We start from the raw sequence: 27,869 nt of genomic DNA on the forward strand, positions 1-27,869 counted from the left end.
GTCGTCTGCACAGTACGTCGGCAAACCCATTCAAATGAATGGGCAGATGTTTGCCGACGTATTGTAGCCATATTTTCAGACGTAAAACGAGGCATAATACGCCTCGTATACGTCTGAAATTTGGCCGTGTGAACATACCCTTACAATCCCCTGCAGTCTGCTGCATCTGCTGTGCTCAGAGGGAAACTGAACATAAACAGCAAGGACTCATGTGCTGACACTACTACAGATGTTCAGACTGTTATATCACCTCATCACTCATGTCTGCTTTATCTTATGTTTGAAATGTAAAATATCTGCAGCATCTCAAGTTCTCCACCCAGAAACAAGAAATAGCCCTATTCTGACTATTTCCAGGCACTCCATGCAATGTATGTATGTATAAATGTATGTGTATATATGCGTATATATGTAGCAGAGCCAAACTGGTCATATAACTCTTTTCAGCTGCATTGTTTGTGCATCATAGCTACTAAAGTCCTATGTAGAACCATATTGTCAGTAGCTGTGCCAAATTAACAATTATGGACTTGTGAAGTTACGCCCCTGCATAGGAAAATCATAAGAGATGCATTGTGAACCCTTATTACATAAAAGCTCTAACATAAACCTTTAGCTACTGTATGTGCAGCCACAATAGTGCGAAAGACTACACATTGTAATACATAGTGACAAATAACATTTATCTTCTCTCGTGAGGATTTATATCCAATTGTAATCCCTGAATTTGTATTGGATTGCAGTACACTCTATTAGCCTGCAGGTGTCACTGCATGTTTCGCTATGGTACAGATTTAATGTCTATTGACAGTTGAAGAAACAGCACCACCACTGGTTGATAGAGGGTACCACATCCACATCACAAAATGTATGCAGTCAAATCAAATGCAAGTATATATCCCTGTCTATATTAGATATTGTGTTTGTCGTGCACCAATATTAAGGTACGCAGTTAACAAGTCAATAATATAGTACCTGTAAACGAGCACAAAGACCCTCTGCCAGTACTGCCCTGTATATCTGTGGATTTTTACCGACTGTATGTAATTGCATTGTGTGATGTTCATGTTTGAGGCATGGGATATTAAAGGGATTCTCACTTTTACATTTAATCCCAGAAGATGGGACTGACTAACAGATCTATACTGGAATCAGACAACCCTAAATTCATATAGCAGCACCATCTGCAATAGTTTTCTGTGCCCCATTATATATCTCCTGTTTGTAAGAACCCCGTAAATGCCTCTGCTTTTCTTGCTGGTATCTTTACAGATGAGTACCTGGGGCCTCGACATGGTGGCAAAATAGCTCCATCCTCGCGGTGCCGGCAACATCCTCTGTTTAACTATTTGCATATTCTACCGAAGCCTGAAACATCTCGTCCAGGGAATCTGGTAAAAGCTTCAACTAATTCATGTCTGGGTGTGATGGCATCTTATAGGGGACACATTTTTTGTCATTGGGCCTCTGCTACAAGATACCCATTCAAGTCTATCTTGGCTAAAGTAAGCAAATCACCGACATACTGTGGCGGCCAATTTGTGGGGCACATCTTTATTCTTGAAAAATGTTTGACCTCATACCACAGCAGAAGTGATAGATAATGGATGAGAATATAAAACGGCTGCCACCAGTGAGTGGATCAGACAATTGCACCTGCCCACATGCCCCATCTCTGCCTCTGGTGCTTACATTATTATCCGGGCCTCACAGGTCCACCCAGGGAAATTGACATGGTGGGGCCGCCATCTTTGATTGGCTTTTCCTGGCATCAGGTAACATTATAGAAACTGCTGATTGGCTGAGTGCTGCATAACTAATGTTACCGCGTTGATGACCATTAATGACATGTATGAAAATGTCGCTCTTTGGCTGAGCGTCTCGTATGCTAATATAATATGCTAATGAAACTGTGTATAATAAATATCTTGACTGGATTTCTTGAATAAATGGTCACTTTCTTTTGGATATTTGTGGTAATTTTATTCATCTAGGAGAGAAAGTAATGTAGCTGCAAACGTGATAAGATATAGTCACTAAAAAATGATCACCTGGGAGATACAATGCGTATTCAAAGCTGTAATATGTCACGCCTAGCGGCTTAAAGAGGCTCTGTCACCAGATTTTGCAGCCCCTATCTCCTATTGCAGCAGATCGGCGCTGCAATGTAGATTACAGTAACGTTTTTTTTTTTTTTTTTAAAAAGAGCATTTTTGGCCAAGTTATGACCATTTTTATATTTATGCAAATGAGTCTTTCTAAAGTACAAGATGGGAAATTACCATCCATATCTATGTTCCTATATATTTGCCAGGCAGAATGTAGATATTGATGTAGATGGCGATTTGAACCCCCACAAAACATCAAGCGATCATATCTTAGTACAGGGAGGTAGATATTTAGGTGGCTGCTTATCAATAAGGTCCAACTCCAGCTTGCGATACTGACTGATGGTCTGAGATCACTGATGTGATCCTTTGATACGATACTATGACACCGTTCAGACGTGAACTGTTTTTCATTCGTGGCCCAGCAGGTATGAGACATATTAGCTTAAATATCTTCACACTGGAGAGCAATAGATCTGGTACAGCAACGCATAAAAAAACAACATTTTAATTGATACTGGATAGAAGCTCAAAAATGACAGAAAAAAGCAAAGGGAACAGCTTGTCTCGTATTTATCCTCTGCTTCTGTGTTACAAAACCATCCTCGTGAGGGAAGATCTGGAGCAAAAACCATGAGGAACTTTTTTTTTTTTTTAAACATATTTTTATTGAATTTTTTCACCACAAAAAAAACACAAATCATACAGTAATGCATTGCCATAATAATAAACATTACAAAAAATGTATAAATGAACATGTGATAGTGAATGCTTCCCAGCAAACTAGGTTTGATCTTGGAAGTTATTCCCCATGGGCTATCAGCCCTCCTTCATCTCCTCTATCTCCTCTATCCTTCCCTTCCTTTAACCCCACATGTCGGGTATTCCTGTAAACATTGTTACATAACTTTGCATATCTGCCTAACTTACATAACTAAACAATACACAGAACAAATAAGAAATTGGAGCATACATAACAATTGGAGCTTCGTGAAGCAGTTCACCAACTCAGGCAGCTAGTCCGCAAGAATAAAGAAATCCCAGTGGATATATATGCTTTACTCCCGTGATATTTTCAGTGCCCCTAAAGTGCCCTTAAGATCTTCAATCAAGTACCATGACGTTCCCGTAAACGGATCTATGATGTCCCTTCGTTCTTCACTGGTGAAATATTTTGTGAGGAAAAGCTTCCATTTCTCAAAGAATTTTTTGCTCTGCGTGTCTTTATTCTGTAATATACCAATGCGGTCTAGATAAAACAGTTTCCTCAACCCCTGGACCACCATGTTCTGAGTCGGTACTTCAGCTACCAGCCAGTTTTGGAGTATGCACCTCTTTGCCACTATCAGTGTGGCATGGGCCATGGGGGATAAATGTGTCGTTTCTGTCTCTTCTAATTCTCCATCATGTTGTATATGGAATAAGACCTCCATTGGCCCTAAATTCCCATGGAACCTGCCCACCTGCTGCAATAAGGATGTTATCTCCCCCCAGAATGGCTGAATATGTGCACACGCCCAAAGGCCATGATACATGTCTGTCTTTGAGATATTACATCTAGGGCATGACGTTTTCCTATCTGGTTGTGAGGCGGAGGGGGCCAGGGTAAATGCATATATTGCTTGGTGAATGATCTTCAAATGAGTTTCCCTCCAGTTTTCGTTGTGCACGTGTGCCCTGAAATCCACCAGCCCTTTTTCAATATGCTTTTCAATGCCTGGTAAATTAAACAGTTTTTCCCATCTCCCAAAGGCCTGCCCCGGGGACATCTTCACTAGTGTTGGTCTGAGTGTACTATATAATTGGGAAATGGAGTGTCTGTGATTGTCCGTGAACCATGAATCAAACAGGTTGGGGGGGACCTCATCCGCTACATCCGCTAGTTTAGTTTTACAGTGATTAACTATTTGTAAGTACTGTAAGTGCTGATGCCGAACAAAAACATATTTATTCTGGAGCTCCTGCAAGGTTAACCACCTCTTATCCTGCGCGTGGAACATATCCCCCAGAGTCGCTACCCCTTTCTCCCTCCATTCTGACATTAGCTTGTTAGATCTTCCTGCTGCAAACTCTGGGTGCTGCCATAAGGGCATATGTTTTGAAATGCGATAAGAGAGGTTATAGTGTTTGCGCAATACCTTCCAGGCAATGATGGTATCTCGTAACAGAGATGATTTCTTGACGATCTTTGGGAGACAAGTGAACGTTGTGTGTACCAGAGCCATGAGATCCCAAGGTTTTGCTAGCTGTCTCTCCAGTCTAGTATTGGAGTGGAACTCTGTGTTGTGTTTCCAATCTAGCAGATGTCTACTCAAGCAGGCCAGGTTATAACCCCGAATGTTAGGGAAATTGACCCCTCCTTCCGCCTTCCTCATCATGAGTTTCGTGAGCGCTATTCTTGGTTTCTTCCCCCCCCCATATGAATTTGGTAAATGATGAGTTGAGTGTATTGATATCTGAGTGCTTGACCAGAAGTGGGATAGTCTGGAGCGGGTAGAGTAATTTCGCAAATCCTGACATTTTGACCAAACAGCTCCTTCCCATCAGTGATAGAGGTAGACTGTGCCATCTCAGAAGATCTGCTTGGATATCTTGTATAAGGGGGGGATAATTTAGATCATACAGCGAGTTGGGTGCCCGACCCACTTTAATACCCAGATAAGTAATGTTTGACTTAGCCATCTCAACATCCAGGGAGGCTAGGGACCGCCTATATGTTGGGTCCTGCGTTCCCAAATCTAATAACTGGCATTTTAACGTGTTAACTTTGTACCCTGAGTAGCTCCCAAAGTCGTTCAATGCCTGGAAGATACGCGGAACATCTTTAAGGGGGTCTGCGAGAAATAACAAGATGTCATCTGCAAACAACGTTTCCTTGACCTCCATCTCCCCCACCCTTATGCCCGTATATAAATTGGATGACGCCAGATAACGTGCCAGCGGCTCCAAAGCCAGATTGAACAGCAGTGGCGATAGCGGGCACCCCTGTCTTGTACCTTTACATAGACGGAATGGTTTAGACAGAAAGCCTGGTGTGGAGATTCTAGCCTTAGGGTCTTTGTATATGTGGTGTAATAATATCCTGAATGCCCCCGTTATTTCCATCTTATCCAGGACAGCATCCAACCAATTCCAACGGACATTGTCAAAAGCTTTCTCCGCGTCAAGTAAAAGTAAAGCCGAATGTTCCCCCGGAAATGGGTTATGCTGTACTCTATCTAGCACTGCCAGAACCGTCCTAATGTTGGTGACCGCCGACCTACCTTTAATAAAACCTACTTGTTCTGGGGCTATGAGGAACGGCATTATATTCGCTAACCTATCAGCTATGATTTTGGAAAGGAGTTTAGCGTCCACGTTTATGAGCGATATGGGTCTGTATGATCCTGGTAGTAGGGGGTCCTTTCCAGGTTTAAGCAATAATTTCACATAAGATGTGTCTGCTGATGGTGGTAACCCCTCCTCTCCCAGAGCATTGTTAAACAAGGAGACCAAAGTCTCCGTAATCTGTTCCCGCATTACTTTAAAAAATTCGCCGGTCAGCCCATCTGGACCAGGCGCCTTACTATTTTTAAGGTTTCTTATTGCCTCATCCACCTCCCCCCTTGTGACCCTGGCATTTAGAAGTTGCAACTGTTCCGCGGAGATGACCGGTAAAGTGACCTTGTCTAACAGTGTGTCTGTCAGCGGAAGGGAAGATGTATCAGAGTACAGCTCCTCATAAAATTTAGCCAAGATGGAATTAATACTAGTTGGATCGCATGTTTCTCGCCCATTATGATCCCTTAATTTCGCTATGTGCTGCACTGAGCGCTTTCCTCGAGCCATATTGGCCAAAAGTTTACCCGCCTTACTTCCGAACTTATGTAAAGTAGCTTCAAAGTCTCGAGTATATATTGTTTCTTTCTGAGCTGCCCACTCGTCAAAAGAGTGTTTTGCCTGAATCCAGGCCTGTCTGGCATCTAATGTAGGGTGTGCCAAATATGCTGTATAGGTTGCCCTCAGTGCAGCACTAGAAGCATTAAATTTTTGTGTTATTTCCCGTTTTTTGCTGGCAGTATACGCCATTATCCTCCCCCTCAGCACTGCCTTGGCCGTATCCCAGTACAGTGAGGGGTCATCTCTGTGTTCTGAATTCGTCGACGTGTATTCTAACCACCACCCTCTTAGCTGTCTCACAAAGGTGTCATCAGTTGCTAAATGAGCCGGGAATCTCCATATGAAGTCTGATCCTCTGGGATATATTTCCTGAAAATCTACTCGTACCGGGGCGTGATCTGAGATCACTAGGTCCCCTATCTCAGCGGCCCTCAGCCTCGGTTGTAGTGTTGGGGATATTAAGAGGTAGTCAATCCTGGACCAGGACTGTTGAGCGTGGGAGTAATGTGTAAATTCCCGGGCATCCGGGTTACCCCTTCTCCAGGGATCTATTAAGTGTATTCTTTCCATCAGAGGTCCCAACACTCGGTCCTGTTTTCTGGGAGCCCCTGTTGGAATGGATCCCGTGCTTTGTGAACTGTGTGTGCGTCTATCCTCCTTGTGATCAGAAACTGAATTAAAGTCACCTCCCACTATTTTGTGCTGGACATTATCTGACATAAGGGCCCTTTCCAAACCATTGAAAAACTCAATATTATCACTATTAGGTCCATACACATTATAAATGCTTAATACCCCACATGGTGTGCTTAGAGTAATATGGAGCAGTCGCCCTTCCTTATCTGCATCAGTATGAATTACCTCATGTACCAGGTTTCTATTTATTAAAATAAGTACCCCCGCTTTACGGCCACAAGCTGAAGAGCCGTATACTTGGCCCACCCACAACTTTTTCATGCGGTGGAAGTCGCTCTCCTCCAAATGTGTCTCCTGAAGAAGAGCGATGTCCGTATGGAGTTTTTTTAAGTGACGGAGTACCATCATTCTCTTGTTAGGGGACCTAAGCCCCTTTACATTCCACGAGGTCAGCTGCATAAAGTGGGCGTTCCGAAAAGGTTCACAATTGACTGGTCATAAATATCTAATTCTAGGCAAGCGTGCTTTGCTGCCTTGGTAGCCGCCCGGCGGCGTCTGCTCCAGATTGCTCCCAACATTACAATAACAACATTTACATTCGGTGCCAGAGAATTGGCACAACCTTTAACAACAAAATGCCCATCCAGGAATGTCACCAGCATTTCCTGTGAGACAAACTTTAAATTGGCATACATAACTTCACTTTTTTCTGGTCTGTGACCCCTCCCCCCCTCCCCTTCCCGCCATCTTTTCGTGATATATTGGAACTTCACATTTTAATTTTTAAAGTATCAAAATAAGTTGGGCTTCCTATACAACACGGGTACAAGTGCTTATGCCTATTATAGCAGGAATTTTGTCGGCATAATATCCCACCAGAACCAATTGCCACATTAATATATAAGGCACAATCAAATGCGCTCATGGAGCCTCTATGCGATACTTATCAGTCCGGGATGGTTGCAAGCCGGTTTTCTGAGCGTTGTCGATGTGGCATCTTCGACGATTCTGCCCGTTGTTGCTTGGGTGAGGAAGTGGAATTGCGGGCGATATCTGACCATGTACAGTCCCTCGATGAAGAAACTGGTGTACGGGGACCTTCACCTCCTGTATCTTGACTCGCCGTCTCCTCTCCCGATTGTCTAGGGCCCCGAAGTCCAGGGATCTTGTCTACATATAATGCCGCCTCCTCAGGATTGTGGAATACCTTGGTGGCGCCATCCGTCTGCATGATCCTCAAAGTGGCCGGATACTGTAGCTGAAATTTAATTTTGCGTTTGTAGAGGGAGGTGCAAACCCCTCCAAATGCTCTCCGCCGCCTTGTGACTTCTGCCGAATAATCTGCAAACAGGATGACTTTTGCCCCCCTTATATGCAAAGGGGTATTGCGGTTCCTGAAAGTGCGCAAAAGTTCCTCTTTGTCATTGTAATCCAAGTACCGCATGATCACCTGGCGCGGTCTGCTTTGCGGCTCTCCTTTGGCGTTGGCGCTCGGACCAGGGGGGCCCACTCTGTGTGCCCTTTCCACTCTGCAAGATCTGGTCAGACCTAGCGCTTCTGGTAACTCCGTCTCGCAGATGCCCTGGAGGAGCTGCGGTCTAATATGCTCAGGCAGTCCCACTATCCTTAAATTGTTTCTTCTGGACCGATTCTCAAGATCTTCTAAGCGGTCTCTGAGTTTTGTGTTATCTCGCATTAGGTCTCTAATGCAGGTATGTGCCCCTGCTGATTCATCCTCCATGAGACCAACCCGCTGCTCCAATTCATCTAGTCGATTGCCATGAGATGTCACCTCATTTTGGAGTTTTTGGAGCGTTGTTGTGACTGTGGCTATTAAGGATTCTCTGATGTCGGGGGCCAGTTGGGTAGCTACCTCAATTGCCAGCTTCCGATAATCAATCTGTGAGTCAGTCATTACCGACGGCGATAGCATTTCCCTCTGAATTTCTGGGCTCTGAGACCGGCTCTGTGAAAGTGGTGGCTGCAGCGGCGCCGCCATCTTGGATGGCCCCTCACCTCGTGTGCTGTGCTCGGCCGGACAGGAGATCTCTCTGCTGCCGCTCCGGAGGAGATATCTCTCCATAAACCTCCCGGTTCTTATCCCCCACCTCTCCTCCTAATGCCTGGGTGTTTATATCCTGCGGGTGTGTGGCGTAGATGGGTTAGGGGATCAGGGCTTCAGGAGCTCATGCAGCTCCGTCCTCACATCCCAGCGCCGGAACCGGAAGTCCATGAGGAACTTTTAATACAACTTAGGCCCCATGCACACGGCCGTGCCCGTAGTCACGGTCCGCGATTGTGGGCACGGCTGGCCGCTGACGGCCGCCAGCATTTTCTTCCCGTGCTCCCAAACAAACTATGGGAGCACGGCCCATAAAAAGCAAAAGATAGGACATGTCCTATCTTTTGCGGTACGCTTCTACGGCCCGGACACCCTCCCGTAAATAAACGGGAAGGTGTCCGTGAATAATAGAAGTGAATGGGGCCTAACAATGAGGAAAGCTGGGTTCATAGGCAGGATAAATGACCCCCAGAATGACCAGCGTTCTGACAGAGCCATACACTGCAAGATATCTGCAACAATGGGATGATTTCATGGTGTTTACATGCAGTTTTTATGGCTGTGAGCCGTGGTTCTCTCCCTACTTTATTCATTGTAGAAGAACGGCAGAAAAACACAGCGGATAAGGGTATATTCCCACACACAGGATACGCTGCAGATTTTCTGCAATAGAAAATTTGCAGAATCTCTAGAAAAACGCTGGTAAATCTGTCACAGAGATCCGCACCAAATAGTGTGTTTTTTCCTGCTTAAATTGCTGCGGAAATGCAGCGGTTTTACCTCCGCATTTAGTGCTAAACATTTGTTATAGGATAGTATATGTGTACCTGCGGATTTCCAGCGGTTTTTACTGTGTAAACGCTGTAAAAACGGCAGCAACATAAATCTATTGCAGAATTTCTGCTCCCTATTGAAGTCTATGGGCAAAACACGCAGCATCTTCGCACAGAATCCGCAGCATAAGGGCTTGTCCACACGTAGCGGAAGTGCTGCGTTTTTTCCATCTGGAGTTGCGGACGGAAAAAACGCAGCAGAATACAGTAGCAGTAAAGTGGGTGAGATTGAATAAATCTCATTCACACGCTGCGTATATACTGTGCGGAAAAACTGCTCAGAAAGTGACCTGCGGTGAGGAATTTTATTCCGCAGCATGTCAATTGTATTTGCGTAATCGCTGCATATTTTCTGCCAATGAATTCAATAATTCAATAGAGAGGTGAAACTCGCAACAAATAGCCTTTTTTGCGCCAGTTCATAGCGATTCCGCTGCAAAAAACGCAACTCTGAATAAATAAACTCCACTATACTTACCTAGGAGTCTGTGTTTCCTCATCCAAGCCGGCCTCCTGGGATGATGGTTCAACCTGTATGACCGCCGCTGCAGCCAATCACAGACTGTAGCGGCGGTCACATGGATGTCGTCAGCGGGCCAGCCTTCTGGGATGATGCTTCATCCCATGTGACGGCCACTACAGGCAATCAGAGGGTGTAGCGGTCTTCTGGGATAAGCGTCATCCCAGGAGGCCGGGCTGCTAGCAAGCCTAAATTGTCATGCTGCGGAATAGAAAAATGCGCTGCAGAACACTTTCCGCATGACGTTTGTGTGTTTTTTATCTGCAGAAAGGGCATGAGATTTTCTAATCTCATTCACTTTGCTGCTACTGTAAATGCGGCAGAATATCCGCACAGAATTCCGCAGCTTTTATGCTATGTGGGAACCCAGCCTAAGTCAGCATGAAATAAAGCTGCATTCTCCATAAATAGCACTGCTGCATGTCACGTTGTGCATATAGAATATCAGAAAATCTAACATGTAGACACTAGGCTAAAAGAGTTTTCAATGTTTACATACATGATATTACTTATCCTGTACTGATCTTGAGTTACATCCTGTATTATACTCCAGAGCTGCACTCACTATTCTGCTGGTGGAGTCACTGTGTACATACATTACATTACTTATCCTGTACTGATCCTGAGTTACATCCTGTATTATACTCCAGAGCTGCACTCACTATTCTGCTGGTGGAGTCACTGTGTACATACATTACATTACTTATCCTGTACTGATCCTGAGTTACATCCTGTATTATACTCCAGAGCTGCACTCACTATTCTGCTGGTGAAGTCACTGTGTACATACATTACATTACTTATCCTGTACTGATCCTGACTTATATCCTGTATTATCCTCCAGAGCTGCACTCACTATTCTGCTGGTGGAGTCACTGTGTACATACATTACATTACTTATCCTGTACTGATCCTGAGTTACATCCTGTATTATCCTCCAGAGCTGCACTCACTATTCTGCTGGTGGAGTCACTGTGTACATACATTACATTACTTATCCTGTACTGATCCTGAGTTATATCCTGTATTATCCTCCAGAGCTGCACTCACTATTCTGCTGGTGGAGTCACTGTGTACATACATTACATTACTTATCCTGTACTGATCCTGAGTTATATCCTGTATTATACTCCAGAGCTGCACTCACTATTCTGCTGGAGGAGTCACTGTGTACATACATTACATTACTTATCCTGTACTGATCCTGACTTATATCCTGTATTATACTCCAGAGCTGCACTCACTATTCTGCTGGTGGAGTCACTGTGTACATACATTACATTACTTATCCTGTACTGATCTTGAGTTACATCCTGTATTATACTCCAGAGCTGCACTCACTATTCTGCTGGTGGAGTCACTGTGTATATACATTACATTACTTATCCTGTACTGATCCTGAGTTACATCCTGTATTGTACTCCAGAGCTGCACTCAATATTCTGCTGGTGGAGTCACTGTGTATATACATTACATTACTTATCCTGTACTGATCCTGAGTTACATCCTGTATTATACTCCAGAGCTGCACTCACTATTCTGCTGGTGGAGTCACTGTGTACATACATTACATTACTTATCCTGTACTGATGCTGAGTTACATCCTGTATTATACTCCAGAGCTGTACTCACTATTCTGCTGGTGGAGTCACTGTGTACATACTGTACATTACATTACTTATCCTGTACTGATCCTGAGTTACATCCTGTATTATACTCCAGAGCTGCGCTCACTATTCTGCTGGGGGAGTCACTGTGTACATACATTATATTACTTATCCTGTACTGATCCTGAGTAACATACTGTATTATACTCCAGAGCTGCGCTCACTATTCTGCTGGTGGAGTCACTGTGTACATACATTACATTACTTATCCTGTACTGATCCTCAGTTACATTCTGTACTATACTCTGGAGCTGCAATCCGTATTCTGCTGGTGGAGTCACTGTGTATACACATTACTTATCCTAAACTGATCCTGAGTTACAGCCTGTATTATACTTGAGAGCTGCGCTCACTATTCTTTTGGTAAATTTGCTGTGTACATGAATTAAAAATCAATCAAAAATTTGGCTGCATGGAAAATGGACAAACAGCAGTCTGCTTTTTCCTCTACTTGTCCTTATTTCATTGACCTGCAGATGGCGCCCTATGATAGCAATTTGTTGAATAAATGCAAAATTCAGAGTAAATCGAATGTATTGAAAAAATATTTTCTATTTTACTCAGATTTCTGGATTCTTCAAATTTGTTCATAAATCACAAGCTGTCATCTACCTACAGGGCGGGACATTTTGCGGGTTTATTTATTTTTTTAGGCTAGATATTTTCACTGCCTAAACGCCTGTGTATTTACAATAGAGATGTTTGGCTGTCTTCCATGTAATTTGTTTGTAGGACATTTGGAGTTGTGTCCCAGAACACTCTGCAGGTGTATATTTTCGAGGGGCTCTGGCCATGTGTGAGGGGTCTCTGACAGCTCGCACTGTGATGTGTGTTTGCATATGGATAAGGAATTCATTTCAGTTGGTTCCAGACTTTGTTCCTCTGCAGGGAGCTGGCATCAGAAGTGATTTGCACACAGCGCCCAGCACACTTCTGTCCATATACTTTTGGCAGGGAAACATAGGCGTAACATTTGCTGGGCTGTTCACCTAGTTATTTGCCGCTAGTAACCAGTGGCCTGCACTACTATATGCTACATAAGCCCCAACACAAGCAATGATTCATGTGTGTTCTTAATTTGCAGACTTTTTGGACGAGAGCCAGGGTTTTGGCGATAAGAACTAGTTGCCCGGGATGCTCTGGGACCATTATGCAATTTGGAAAATCTCTAAATTTATGGCTCCATGTCTGGGATAGGTTTTATGTACAGGATAACAGATCTCCAGGATACAGGGTCTATAACCAGCAAGGCAACACAGTGTTATGTTGTAAGGAGCATGATGAAGTTCCCCTAGCTCCACACAAGGTTGATTTTAAAGGCAGCTGATTGGCCCCTTGTAATTCAGCTGTTAATTGGTGCTTCAGCTGTTGCTGTGATTTCCTGCTGTGAGAGACAGGTAGAGTGTTCGAAACTTTTGAGATGGGAAAGAGAGAAATGGATATACCAGTCACACCCAAGTGCCTATATAATGTTGGCATCCATACTATCTGTCATTATACAAAATGTCAGCCAAAGTGTCCCCAGAATAATGCTAGCCATGGTATCCCGATATTCGTTTCAGCCACACTGCCTATGTATTGCAATACAACAATTATCCCGTTCACATTCTTTACTTATCCAACATTATGAAATTGTAAGCTAGAAGCCAGTTAGTAGCTGCAAATGTCACATTCTCTTTCTGTGCTATGAAAAGTTTGTGTGCCAGAAACGTCGAACTGATATTGAGCGGACAGATAAAATAATGTATTCATGTAGGCAGGAGATTATTGGCAACTTTAAAGGTACTATCAGACGAGTTGCCCTGTTGAGATGGCATATTAACCAGCGATATATTATTACATCTCTGTCCATACTCTGGCACTGCGTTACATAGGTCTCTAAACAGTTGTAACACAATGCAGCTAAGCAGAAAAAGATTATAAGGGTATGTTCACACGGCCTATTTACGGACGTAAATCGGGCGTTTTTGCCCCGAATTACGCCCGAAAATAGCGCCTCAATAGCGCTGACAAACATCTGCCCATTGAAAGCAATGGGCAGACGTTTGTCTGTTCACACGAGGCGTATATTTACGCGCCGCTGTCAAAAGACGGCGCGTAAATAGACGCCCGCGTCAAAGAAGTTACCTGTCACTTCTTTGGCCGTAATTAGAGCCGTTATTCATTGACTCCTATGAATAGCAGCGCTAATTACGCCCGTAATTGACGCGGCGTTCAAGCGTCTGCACATGCCGGTACGGCTGAAATTACGGGGATGTTTTCAGGCTGAAACATCCCCGTAATTTCAGCCGTAACGGACGCCCTCGTGTGAACATATCCTAATGGGGCTATAATACGATATAAGGTGGATATTAGGATATTACTGGTGCCAACATATTTCATAAGATTAAATCATCAGGACAACCCCTGTCCTTATGCTCTATTAGGGCATATGAACATCAGAGGAGGGTGTCCTGAACCTCTTTCTCCATTAGCCACTAGAAACCGTAGGTCCCTCTCTGTATTAGATGGTGAAATATTCATTTAGATCGGTGCCATACAAGACCACATTTCACCTGAAGAAATGTGTGGCCGCACACCGTACCTCCTATTGATATCACCAGCAGGTCTGCATTTAGACAAGAGATTGGCCTGATGGGAAACTACATGGAATTATTGCAAATACTAGAAGATGACACATTGACTGGACATGAGCTCATGCTCTTCTTAGCTCCAGTCACCATATAGTTACTATGGGCGTAGCTGGAGGAAGGGCAACCAGGGCATGTGCTACGGTTTGGAGAGCCAGAGGAAGGTCACCAACAAGTTACTTTGCCTTGGCCAGGATATTTGGATACAGGGCTAGGGCGGCAAACAGAGCTTTTGCCCCGGCTGAAAGGAAGCCTGGCTGTAACTCTGTATAGGGAATGTTCAGGTACACTATAAGGGGCAAAACACCTTCAATAGTTGTCCGAAAGCTTGTTCAACAACTTTTACCTCCTGACCACTCCATACACATGCACACTAGGTTTGGCCAAGCGCACATGTGTTCCCAATGGAGAATGGGAAACAAGACGCTGCCAGACACCAAAACTGGTGGGTTGAGTCTACGTAAATCTATTGTGTATATGTAACGTCCATGGCCGCGGACTGTCGTTCAGACTTACCATCTGACGTCTCCGGCCATGGACGTCTCCAGGGAGACGCTGGCACTCGCTTCCGGGTTCTGTGCATGTTTCCCGCAGGGGGCGCGCGCCCGAGTGTACACGGCCTTAAAGGGTCAGTACACGTCCAGTTGTTTATAATCAGTAATTAGCCCAGAATGCTGCTGGACTATTCCTGCTGCCTGTACCCTGTATCCCGTGCTACCGTGCCATCTACAGTGAAAGTCAAGTTGTGTCTCCGCTACTGTCTACATTGCCTCAGGTACCCTTTCTGGACTATAGACATTGTTTTTTACCTAGTTGGCCAGCTGCTATCCCGCTACGCGGTATGGCCCAGTGCGTCCACACCCTGCGCCGTGACAGTATACCATCAGAAATGTCAACTAAAGCTGTCTGATCTGTGTTTGCGGACAGTAAAAATCCTAGGGCTCATTCAGACGAGCGTGATTCTCGGCCATGTGCTGTGCGTTGAAACGCAATTGGGCCAGTTACACATGCGTTGTTTTTCACGCAGCATTTGTACGTTGCGTGAAACTCACTGCATGTCTTATATATTGCAAAATGTGACTTAAGGTACCATTAAACAGCCCGACTTGGGCCGTGTAAACGAGCGCCGATCAACGAGACAGCTTGTTGATCGGCGCTCATTTGCTCCTATCACACGGAGCAATGATTGGATATGTATAGGGACAGGCGCTTGTTAGGCTGGGTTCACACGACCTATTTTCAGGCGTAAACGAGGCATATTATGCCTCGTTTTACGCCTGAAAATAGGGCTACAATACGTCGGCAAACATCTGCCCATTCATTTGAATGGGTTTGCCGACGTATTGTGCAGACGACCTGTAATTTACGCGTCGTCGTTTGACAGCTGTCAAACGACGACGCGTAAATTGACTGCCTCGGCAAAGAAGTGCAGGGCACTTCTTTGCCACATAATTTGAGCCGTTCTTCATTGAACTCAATGAAGAGCAGCTCAAGATATACGAGCGTCACAGACGCCTCGTATATTACGAGGAGGAGCATTTACGGCTGAAACGACGCAGCTGTTTTCTTCTGAAAACAGGCTGTCATTTCAGCCGTAAATGACAGCTAGCGTGTGAACATACCCTTACTCCGATCGCTCGTCCCTATACATTTTAATCATGTCAGAAGCGCATCTCCATAATTACACAGGGAGATATGCTGCAGACAACGATGATTTTTAATTCTGCATAAAAGAGCAGATCAGCCGATGAACGTTTGCTCGTTCATCGGCTGATCGTTGCCCTTATTACACAGGGCAATAATTGGGAACAAGCATTTATAGGAACGCTCATTTGCCCGATCATGGGCTCGTGTAATAGGGCCTTTAGTAACTGCATGACCCAGTTTTAGAGCACAAAATATTGGTGCAAACGTTAATTAAGAGAACGTGTCTAACATTCCCAGTGAGTTGCGTCATACGAGTGCCACTGATCAATTTCGTGCAGTTTCTGCATGTTTGGTCTAGTTATTATCGTGTCTAAATTAAAAAATGTGCCCCAGTATGTTGCATCACAATTTTCCTACAATTTTCATAAATGTGCTCACTTTGGGGGGAATTCATTAAGACTGGCGTTTCAAACGCCAGTCCCAATACAAAGAAAGTTAAGGTTAGATGCAACACATTTATTAAGAGGCGAATGTCTCTTAATAAATGGGTTGCATCTTTCTGCCAACTGTGCAATTGTGGTGCCCCGACCACCGCAGTGCGGCATTCATTCCCCCCTTCCCATCGGACAGAAAATAAAAAAAAAAGCATACTCACCTCACCCTTCTACCCTCACGGTCCCCTCAGACACCCTTCAGCATGCTGTGGCTTTTACATTTTTTATATCAATTTGCTTTTAGTGTTTTATTAAAAAATGTTTTATTTATTTGTGTGTTTGTGTTTTAATTTTATTTTTGCACTTTTCCTTGTCTATGGGGGCTGCCATTTTTTTTTTCATCTCTGTATGTGTCGATTAACGACACATACAGACATGGAATACGGCACATACATCCCCATAGAGAATGCGAACGGGACCCGTTCCATTCACTATGCTGTACGCCGTCTGTGTGGGAACGGCGCATGCGCCGCTCCCACACAGTCCAAATGGAAGGTCTTCGGCCGAGCGACGTTTGGCGCCATTTTCTTGTGGACCGGAAGCCGCGGCCGGACAGTAAGATTACTACTTTGCGGCTTCCGGACTTGTGTTCTAATGCAAGCACTTGGAGCGGAGGGAGCAGACGGAGCGGACGGACCGGAGGGAGCGGCGGCGGCAGGAGCAGGTAAGTTATTTCTGTGTATGTACGTGTGTTACTGTGTGTTTACTACTGTATGTTAACCTACTACACTGTGTGTTAGCTCAAAAAATGGCGGCACACAGTGTAGGATGTTTGACCGTTCAATCCCCTCCTTTCTCCTGGCACTAGCCAGGATAAAGGAGGGGGGGATTCTGTGAGCTCACTAGAGCGAGTGTGTTTTCTCAAATTTTGCAGCATAAAGCAATGAGGTTGCTTTACCACATGCCAATGCTGCAATTTTGGGAATTGCTCCCTCTAGTGACCAGCACTAGGAAATGTTATAAATTAGAATCAAATTTATAATATTTCCTGACACGTGAAAAAATTAAAAAAATTAGAACAATGTTTAATCATTTATATACTAACTGTTTAACTAGAAAAAAAAATAAACAATTTTCTAGCGACACATTACCTTTAACGTCATCAGTCCTGCATCACATACAATGTCCTGACACTGCCCGTTATCAGGACCTTGTATGAGCCGCAGCATGCTGAGGAACCCTGGAGAGGAGAAGAGGAGCGGTGAGCATACTTTTTTTTTATTTAATTGTCTGATGGGGGTGTGTAGCCTGATGGGGTGGGTAGTCCGATCTGGGAGGGGTGAGGAAAGTATGATGCTCGGCTACGCCCCACAGAGTGAAATCTACCCAAATTAGGAGCTGGCGTAGTTCTCTACTATAATTTACGCCAGTTTCCTAGGTGTAAATTATAATACATTTTTCAAATTGCTGTGGTCCTGCCCCCCTTTTGGGAAGCCATGCCCCCTTTTCACAAAAGTGGCATAAACTGGCGTAGTATAGTCGATAAATTACCCCCCCCCCCATTATGTGTAAAAATGGCCCTTTTTTTTTTTTTTTTTTTAAGCTGCTCAGGTTTTTGCATATGTTTGTAGAAATTGCCACAACAAAAATTTTGCAGAACCGCCACTAGTGAATAGGCCCCCACGGTCCGTCCTTGATTAATAATTTTTCAGTGATTGTAACATTGTTTTTGTTTCGTTAGTTCCACTTGCAACTAATTCAATAATATTCCTGGTGGACGCAAACTTTAAATTAGTTCATTTCAGATATTTAGACCCTGCAGAGCTTTTATCATTATGCAAATGTATGCTCATCAGGTCAGCCAGACATTGAGGTAATTCATTTGCAAATTAAAATATGGGGCATTGTGACAAAGAGAGAAAAAACGAATTCTGGTCATTAGTACATTTATAGCAAATGCAAAAAAAAAATGCATTACGTTCTATTTCAGTTATCGGTTTACTTTGAAGTGACAGTGACCCTGCAGTCTGTCTTATTTTTTGCTGTACAGTGTATGTATCATGCATTGTTCCCTGTTATCAGACATTTCAGGCTGGTGATTGGATGACTCTGGGGTTCTTCAATAGGATGATTGACAGGATGTCCATAAATCTACCTGCCAGCCATAATCACTACTTTATATCACATATATCCAGTGCTGGGAACCTCCAGAGACATTTACATCATACGTGTGTGATTAATATCAGCCGCTCCTCATACCTGACAACTTTAGGGTCAGACCAGGGGAGGGGATTAACACACTGACTTTATGACCTCCCGGCTTATTGCATTATGGGAGATGAATTATACTCTAGTGCAGAGTCTGATAAAATCTACAACACGCCACATCTAAGGCTTCGTTCACATCTGCGTCAGGGTTCCGTTCAGACGTTGCGTCTGAGTTTTCCGTCGGAACGGAGCCCTGTCTGACACAAACGGAAATCATAGGTTTCCGTTTGCATCACCACAATGGTGACGTATCCGGTGCCAACGGTTTCTGTTTGTCTCCGTTGTGCAAGGGTTCCATCATTTTGACGGAATCAATACCGTAGTCGACTACACCATTGATTCCATCAAAACGACGTAACCCTTGCACAACTGAGACAAACGGAAACCATTGGCACCGGATCCGTCACTATTGAAATCAATGGTCATGGAAACGGAAACATATGGTTTCTGTTTGTGTCAGTCAGGGCTCCGTTGCGACAAAAAGCTCAGACGGAACGAAGCCCTGACGCAGATGTGAACATAGCCTAAGAGTGCTCTATACAGACACTGAACCAGCAGGGACTACAGTGTAATAAGGGTTCTTGCAACCTAAGAGATAACAAGAAACTAGGGAAATAACGAATGTTGCTCCGGAAGTGACTGGAGTAACGCAAAGCAAAGTCTGCAAATTGCTCAGTATTTCTTGTAAGACAATGTTTACGGCCATTCAAATGCAAAAAATAAGGAGGACTAAAAAAAAAGGCATCTCATTCTAAGCTTGTAAAGTAAAATCCTACTGCTCAGGTGTATAGCCATAGGGGGTACACAGGTAGCAGTCAGAACCAGGCTTTTGCTCCAGAGAACGGCCACTCTTCCATATAATAAGAGACACCAGTATTATAAATGGCACTTGGTAGGTGGGGGTCCATGTTACAGATTGGGGCCCGGGAACTTCAAGCAGCTCCTCTGCTACTGCTGATAAACTAGGACATTTTAGTTGTGTATCCTACATCTTTAAAATGCTATCCCAAAAACTGACTCATATCCTCCCCTCAGATAATTTATGTGCATTATATCCTGCTAATTCAATCCAGCTCCATAGTCAGACAAATGATGCGGGCAGCAGCACAGCCCCACAATCCAGTGTTCACAATTAATCCTAATTCATGCTGCTGTATATTCATGGCAATTGATGTCCTCTTGGCTTTACAATTTTCAGCTTTTAATAACATCTATTGCTGAAATTGCTCAGAAAGAAAACATCAGTAAGTCATTATTGCAGAGCGAATGAACTCGGATCATTGTGGTTTGGCGGAGATGGGCGCGCTATGAATCTGAGAGGCACTTTGTCTGCATTGGTATGCCAGGCTCTCTGAATGTGTGTGCGACACTTAAAGGGGTATTCTGGTTACAACAGGTTACCCCCTATTCGTAAGGTAACGGGTAACTTGCTGATGGGTGGGTGTCCAACAGCTCAGACCCCCACCTTTTACAAGAACGGGGAGCCCGAAGTTGCCCGAACCCCAAGTTCGAACCGAGCTGCAGGTCGCTCATGCGCACTGCCGCTCCATTCATTATATATGGCAGCGCTGGAAAAAGCCGAACACTGCACTTGGCTATCTCCGGCGCTCCCATAGAGAATGAATGGAGCGGCAGTGAGCATGAGCGACCTGACGCTCGGTTCAAACTTGGGGTTCGGGAAACGTCAGGTTCACCATTCTCGTAAACGGTGGGGGTCCGAGTTGTCTGACACCCACCGATCAGCAAGTTACCCCTTGCCCTACTGATAGGGGGTAACTTGTTGTAACCGGAATACCCCTTTAAGCTTTATGATCCTAATGTGATAGGGGCCGAACAGTTAAATCACATCTCAGGTTAATGGGAATTCATATTACCTTCCATATGGCATATTGCAGGTTAAACAAAAGCTTTAGACTCAATAGTCAAAAATGGTGAAAAATTTACCGGATATGTACCAAATGCGGTGCACAGATGTATGAGAATTTAGTGCAATTTAGTTCCATATATTGGAGCATTTTCATTGCAACCTGAAATATTGCACAAAATGTTGCATCTTTAATGTGCACATGGTTTGAAGTTGTAGCATCCAAAATGTTTCCTGGGGTCTTTGCAGCATGCTGGTGACAAATGAAACTGCACCACATAACATGAGGGAAAATGCATATAAATGGTGGCCAGATTATTAAAAATTATAGCCCACATGCTTAAAGAGGATCTGTCTAATTTATCAATGCCCTATCTCCTTTCTAATCTAATAGGCACTGTCATGCTGATAAATACAGTGTAATTTTTATTATTTGCAATGTTATGTGCATTTTTCTAAATATGCTAGTTTGGCTATACTTGCTAAATGGGAGGTGACTTTTTCTTTTTACTCTGGGCGGTGTAATGCTTTCTGTATGACGCTATCATACCGTTCTCTTCCCTGCACAGCAACAGAGTGTGATCATATATTATACAGATTCCATTCCCAACTGTATTTTCAACTGGTGATACCTCCAGTTGTTTCACAGCTAGAACTGCTGGTGGCATATGAAAGATTGGAATCTCATCTTTCATATGCCACCAGAACCGCTGTTCTAGGTGGTCCATAGCCCAAGGTATTTGAAGTGATCCCCCTTCCCTCCAGCCTCTGACACTGTGTGAAGCAGCTTCATGCTGATAGGTCAGTGTCAGAGGCTGGGAGGAGCTCCACCTCAGGAGAATCGCTGCTGTTGACACCCACTTGTCTAGTATAGCCTCATTTGCATATTTAGAAAAAAGCTCATAACTTTAAAAATAATAGACTTCTTGGGACACAATGTTCACTATTATTATCAGTGTGACAGCGCCTATTAGATTAGATAGGAGATTGGGTACTAAGGGGGTTTTAAACTGGACGATTAATGGGCAGATGAGCGTTCATAGAGCGCTTATTGCTGATAATTCTCCTGTGTAAACAGGGGAACGATCAGCAGATGAACGAGCAAATGGTCAAACATCTGCTGGCCGTATCGTTTTAAAAAAGTGAACAGGGAGACGCGCCGCTGACATAATAATGTATGGGGATGAGCGATCGGACTAACGACTGCTCGTCCCCATCCATAGCTCCGTGTGACAGGAGCAAACAAGCGCCGATCAACGATGTCTCGTTGATTGGCGCTTGCTGCACCGGCCGCTTATCGGCCGGTGTAAAAGGGTCTTTACTAAACTAGTGACAGATCCCTGCCGGATTAGTGTCTAAACAGAGCATGCTCTAACTGGGAGGAGTTAGGGCCTGTTCACATCATCGTTTGCTTCCTGTTCCGGGGTTCCGTCTGAGGTTTCCGTCGGGTGAACCCCGCTATGGAAAGTCAAACTGAAACCATGGCTTCCGTTTCCGTCACTATTGGTATCAATGGTGACGGAAACATTGCTAATGCTTTCTGTTTGTCACCATTCCGGCAGGTTTACGTTTTAACGACGGAATCAATAGCGGTGTCGACTGTGCTATTGATTCCGTCTGAAAAACTGAAACCTGCCGGAATGGTGACGAGCCGAAACCATTAGCAATGTTTCCGTCACCATTGATACCAATAGTGACGGAAACCGAAGCTGTGGTTTCAGTTTGACTTTCCGTTGCGGGGTTCACCCGACGGAAACCTCCGATGGAACACCAGAACAGGAAGCGAACGGTGATGTGAACAGGCCCTTAGGCAGTGTCGTATTTCCTGCTCTCACTTTTCTGCTGGTGGAGTTAGGGTATGTTCACACGGCCTATTTACGGACGTAAATCGGGCGTTTTTGCCCCGAATTACGTCTGAAAATAGCGCCTCAATAGCGCTGACAAACATCTGCCCATTGAAAGCAATGGGCAGACGTTTGTCTGTTCACACGAGGCGTATATTTACGCGCCGCTGTCAAATGACGGCGCGTAAATAGACGCCCGCGTAGAAGAAGTGACCTGTCACTTCTTTGGCCGTAATTGGAGCTGCTATTCATTGACTCCAATGAATAGCAGCGCTAATTACGGCCGTAATTGACGCGGCGTTCAAGCGCCTGCACATGCCGGTACGGCTGAAATTACGGGGATGTTTTCAGGCTGAAACATCCCCGTAATTTCAGCCGTTACGGACCCCCGCCGTGTGAACATACCCTCACTGTGTACATACATTACATTACTTGTACTGTACTGATCCTGAGTTACATCCTGTATTATACTCCAGAGCTGCACTCACTATTCTGCTGGTGGAGTCACTGTGTACATATATTACATTACTTGTACTGAACTGATCCTGAGTTACATCCTGTATTATACTCCAGAGCTGCACTCACTATTCTGCTGGTGGAGTCACTGTGTACATACATTACATTACTTATCCTGTGCTGATCCTAAGTTACATCCTGTATTATACTCCAGAGCTGCACTCACTAATCTGCTGGTGGAGTCACTGTGTACATACATTACATTACTTATCCTGTACTGATCCTGAGTTACATCCTGTATTATACTCCAGAGCTGCACTCACTATTCTGCTGGAGGAGTCACTGTGTACATATATTACATTACTTATCCTGTACTGATCCTGAGTTACATCCTGTATTATACTCCAGAGCTGCACTCACTATTCTGCTGGTGGAGTCACTGTGTACATATATTACATTACTTGTACTGTACTGATCCTGAGTTACATCCTGTATTATACTCCAGAGCTGCACTCACTATTCTGCTGGTGGAGTCACTGTGTACATACATTACATTACTTAACCTGTGCTGATCCTGAGTTACATCCTGTATTATACTCCAGAGCTGCACTCACTATTCTGCTTGTGGAGTCACTGTGTACATACATTACTTATCCTGTACTGATCCTGAGTTACATCCTGTATTATACTCCAGAGCTGCACTCACTATTCTGCTGGTGGAGTCACTGTGTACATACATTACATTACTTATCCTGTACTGATCCTGAGTTACATCCTGTATTATACTCCAGAGCTGCACTCACTAATCTGCTGGTGGAGTCACTGTGTACATACATTACATTACTTATCCTGTACTGATCCTGAGTTACATCCTGTATTATACTCCAGAGCTGCACTCACTATTCTGCTGGTGGAGTCACTGTGTACATACATTACATTACTTGTACTGTACTGATCCTGAGTTAAATCCTGTATAGTACTCCAGAGCTGCACTCACTATTTTGTTGGTGAAATTACGGTGTACATTCAGGATGTTATTTATTTTGAACTGATCATAAATTATAGCCCCACTAAATATAGATTAACTAAAGCAAGCCCTGTATAGACACTGAACAAGCAGAGAATGCTAGGAGATTTCAGTCTGAAGCCTTGAGAATTATAAACTATTTTTAAGTTGATAAATTCTATTTGGAAGCTGTGGCAAAGGGTTTTAGGGTATGTGCACACGATGAGAGGCTTTTACGTCTGAAAAGACAGACTGTTTTCAGGATAAAACAGCTGCCTTGTTTCAGACGTAAATGCTGCTCCTCGTATTATGCGAGGCGTCTTTGACGCCTGTAAACTTGAGCTGCTCTTCATTGACTTCAATGAAGAACGGCTCAAATTACGTGGCAAAGAAGTGCCCTGCACTTCTTTGCCGAGGCAGTCAATTTACGCGTCGTCGTTTGACAACTGTCAAACGACGACGCATAAATGACAGGTCGTCGGCACAATACGTCGGCAAACCCATTCAAATGAATGGGCAGATGTTTGCCGACGTATTGTAGCCCTATTTTCAGACGTAAAACGAGGCATAATACGCCTTGTTTACGTCTGAAAATAGGTTGTGTGAACCCAGCCTAAAGGTGAACATACACTGTAAAGAGAAATTAAATCATCTCCCATAAGACCCAACTATTCTAAACTTCTGAACAGTTATTTTAGTTATGCAGCAGTACGGGAGCAGTGGATGTATCACTGCGTAACTAGGCAGGTTTTTTATTCAGGACTTATTGTGGGTTTTAAAGGGAAGGTGTGTGTCTGAACTGGTAGGATATGTTAACCACACGGTATCGTTGGAACACCGGATATATTTGAAACGTGGGGCAATGCACAAGTATGATAAACAATGGGGTAAATGGGTACACAGTTATGGAGCGGCAGGGCAGTAGGGGACTTCTTAAGGTGATTTGGCCAGTGTATTTTCTCTATTTCCTTTCTATTTTTGGTTTCTTTTGGCTCTGCCAGTATAATGCACTAAGTAGACTGGTTGGAAGAGCTAGGGAAAGAAGGAGGTACTGTGGGGGGGGGGGGGAGAGTTAAGTTGGAGGGGAAGGGACGGGGGTTCACTTTAAATGTAATGGATATTCTGTAACAACCATGAAAATGTATTCTTCTCTGGTATGCATAAGATGTATAATGTACGATGTTTATTCAATAAAAACTTGTTTGATTTAAAAATAAAAAAAAGGGAAGGTGTCATGATTTTTTTTTTATCATATTGCTTTCAATATGATATTAACATTAAAAAAAAATTTATTATTATTTTTTTTTAATGTATGTATTTTTATTTTCCCAAATATTACAAACAAGCGAACAAAAATTCAACAATATGTCCCTTGGCAATAGCATCTCTGAACACTTATATCATTATTTTGCATATTATATAATCTAATGTATAAATTACTTCAAATGATCCTAGTTGGAGCGAGGATAGAATTAGAGATTTTACCCCAAAGACAAATGGAAAAAGTGTCACTATTCATAGGACATGAAACACACTAAATAAACCATAAAGAAGGGGGAAGGGAAGGATAGAGGGGGGAAGAGGATGGACATGAGTATCCCCCATCGTTACTGCGATTCCATACAGATATTTAAGGAATCATATCATGATTGGTGTCACACCAGTCAGCTGATGTTCCAGATACCAAGTTGTGGAGCCAAAGCATGCAATTAGTTTTTATTTTATATGAAGTGGTATGAGAGGTATAAATTTATCCCACAACTTAAAAAAAACTTCAGTTTTGTGCTCTTTTCGAAGGGAGGTTTCCACCCAATCCATTCGGAAAAGATAAGATATATTTTCTATGAAAATACGATGTGTGGGGGGTGTATTAATTATCCAAACCTGGAGAATCGCCTTCCTAGCAGCCGCAGAGACATAGTGTAACAGTTTTTTGTGATGTTTTGGGATAAAGAGCATGGAAGGTGGCAGTATCCCAAAGACACCCCACTTTTGGTGTGAGGGGCATTGTAATAAATTTTATTTATTTGTGTTCTCATGTTCTACTTTTTACATTGTTTTTACTTTTACTTCTCTGTGGGGGCTGCCATTTTTTTTCATCTCTGTATGTGTCGATTAACGACACATACAGAGATGGAATACGGCACATACATCCCCATAGAGAATGTGAACGGGAGCCGTTCCATTCTCTGAAGCGTACGCATGCGCCGCTCTCACACAGACCAAAATGAAGCTCGTTCGCAGAGCGAAATCCGGCGCCATTTTCATGTGAACCGGAAGCTGCTGCCGGACATTAAGATGACGACTTCCAGGCCGCGGCTTTCGGCGATATGTTCAAGGAAGTGAAGGAGCAAGGAATAGGAGCGGAGGCGGCGGCAGGAGCAGGTAATTTATGTTTGTGTATGTGATGTGTGTATTATGTTCGTGTATGTTCGTGTTATACTGTCTGCTGAGCCCTGTATCTAATCCTCCTACACTGGGCAGTTGCTCAGAAAATGGCGGCACACAGTGTAGAAAGTTTGAAGATTTAAACCCCTCCTTCTCCTGGCACTAGACAGGATAAAGGAGGGGGGATTGTGTGAGGATACTAGAGAGAGTGTGCCCACCCCAAATTTGCAGCATAAGTCAATGAGGTTGCTTTACCACATTGACCATGCTGCAATTTTGGGAACTGCTCCCTCTAGTGGCCAGCACATGGAAATGTTATAAATTAGAATCTAATTTATAATATGTCCTGACTTGTGAAAAAATTAAAAAATTAAAACAATGTGTAATCACTTAAATAATAATTGTTTAACTAAAAAATATATATATATATATATATATATATATTTCTAGCGACACATTCCCTTTAAACCCAACCATGTTCCTTGTGTAGGATATCAATAAAAAAAGACTGAACACTATCTTAAAAGACATCACAGAAGATTTATACAGTATTTCCAGATTACTTCTTTATATTTTAGGGAAAACGTTCTTTAAATAACCATAAGACCTACTTCCATTAACACTGACGTCAGGCTGATGCATGTACTTTGCTCTGCTCCTCTTTACTTGGATTTCTGAGCTTTCTAAAACATTTTATGAAATTATGTTTTTCTATCACAGCAACAACTCACAGAGGAAGAGACAGTGATGACAGCCAATATCACATGTCAGATTGTGGATTTGCCACTGCTGGAATCTCAAGATTGGAGCTGACATGGACAAAAAACACTCACAGATTAGGAACCATTGTCAGCAAGATCAAGAATAAAAGAAAAAATCCTAAATCTTCCTTCACATCTGCGCTAGTCGACTACACTATTGATTACGTCAAAACGACGGAACCATTGGCACCGGATCCGTCACCATTCAAATCAATGGTGATGGAAACAGAAACCTTTGGTTTTCGTTTGTCAGTCAGGGTCCCGTTCCGACGGGAAAGCTCCGACGGAACATCGGAACGGGACCCTAGCGCAGATGTGAACGAAGCCTAAGATTGGCTGGAGGACAAGCACACAAAGGTTATCTATTAATGAGAGCAGCCAGAATGGAAAGATTCTGTAAAGTGCTGCTGTAGGTCTGAAGGACCATTGGAGTCCACACAATCACCAAGCGATTCCCCGCTGCCGATTACCTGCCTAATGAAAAATAAAGTTGTTCACTTTAAAGAGTCTCTGTCACCACATTATAAGTGGTCTATCTTGTACATGATGGGATCGGCGCTGTAATGTAGATTACAGCAGTGTTTTTTATTTAGAAAAACGATCAATTTTGACGGAGTTATGACCTATTTTAGATTTCTGCTAATGACTTTCTTAATGCCCAACTGGGTGTGTTTTGACTTTTTGACCAAGTGGGCGTTGTGGAGAGAAGTGTATGACGCTGACCAATCAGTGACCAATCAGCGTCATACACTTCTCTCCATTCATTTAATCTGCACATAGTGATCTTGCTAGATCATGATGTGCAGTCACTTACTCACACATTAACGTTACTGAAGTGTCTTGAGAGTTAATAGACCGGTTCCAGC

At 43.6% G+C, this 27,869-nt stretch overlaps 1 protein-coding gene across 2 annotated transcripts in view; it reads right to left on the bottom strand.

Moving 5' to 3' along the window:
* The window catches only part of THUMPD3 (THUMP domain 3 tRNA guanosine methyltransferase), a 184,276-nt gene that overhangs the window by 114,183 nt on the left and 42,224 nt on the right, over nt 1-27,869 (bottom strand). The window lies entirely within an intron of this gene.

Source organism: Rhinoderma darwinii, chromosome 7, assembly GCF_050947455.1.
Source record: "Rhinoderma darwinii isolate aRhiDar2 chromosome 7, aRhiDar2.hap1, whole genome shotgun sequence".
Lineage (NCBI taxonomy): Eukaryota > Metazoa > Chordata > Amphibia > Anura > Rhinodermatidae > Rhinoderma > Rhinoderma darwinii.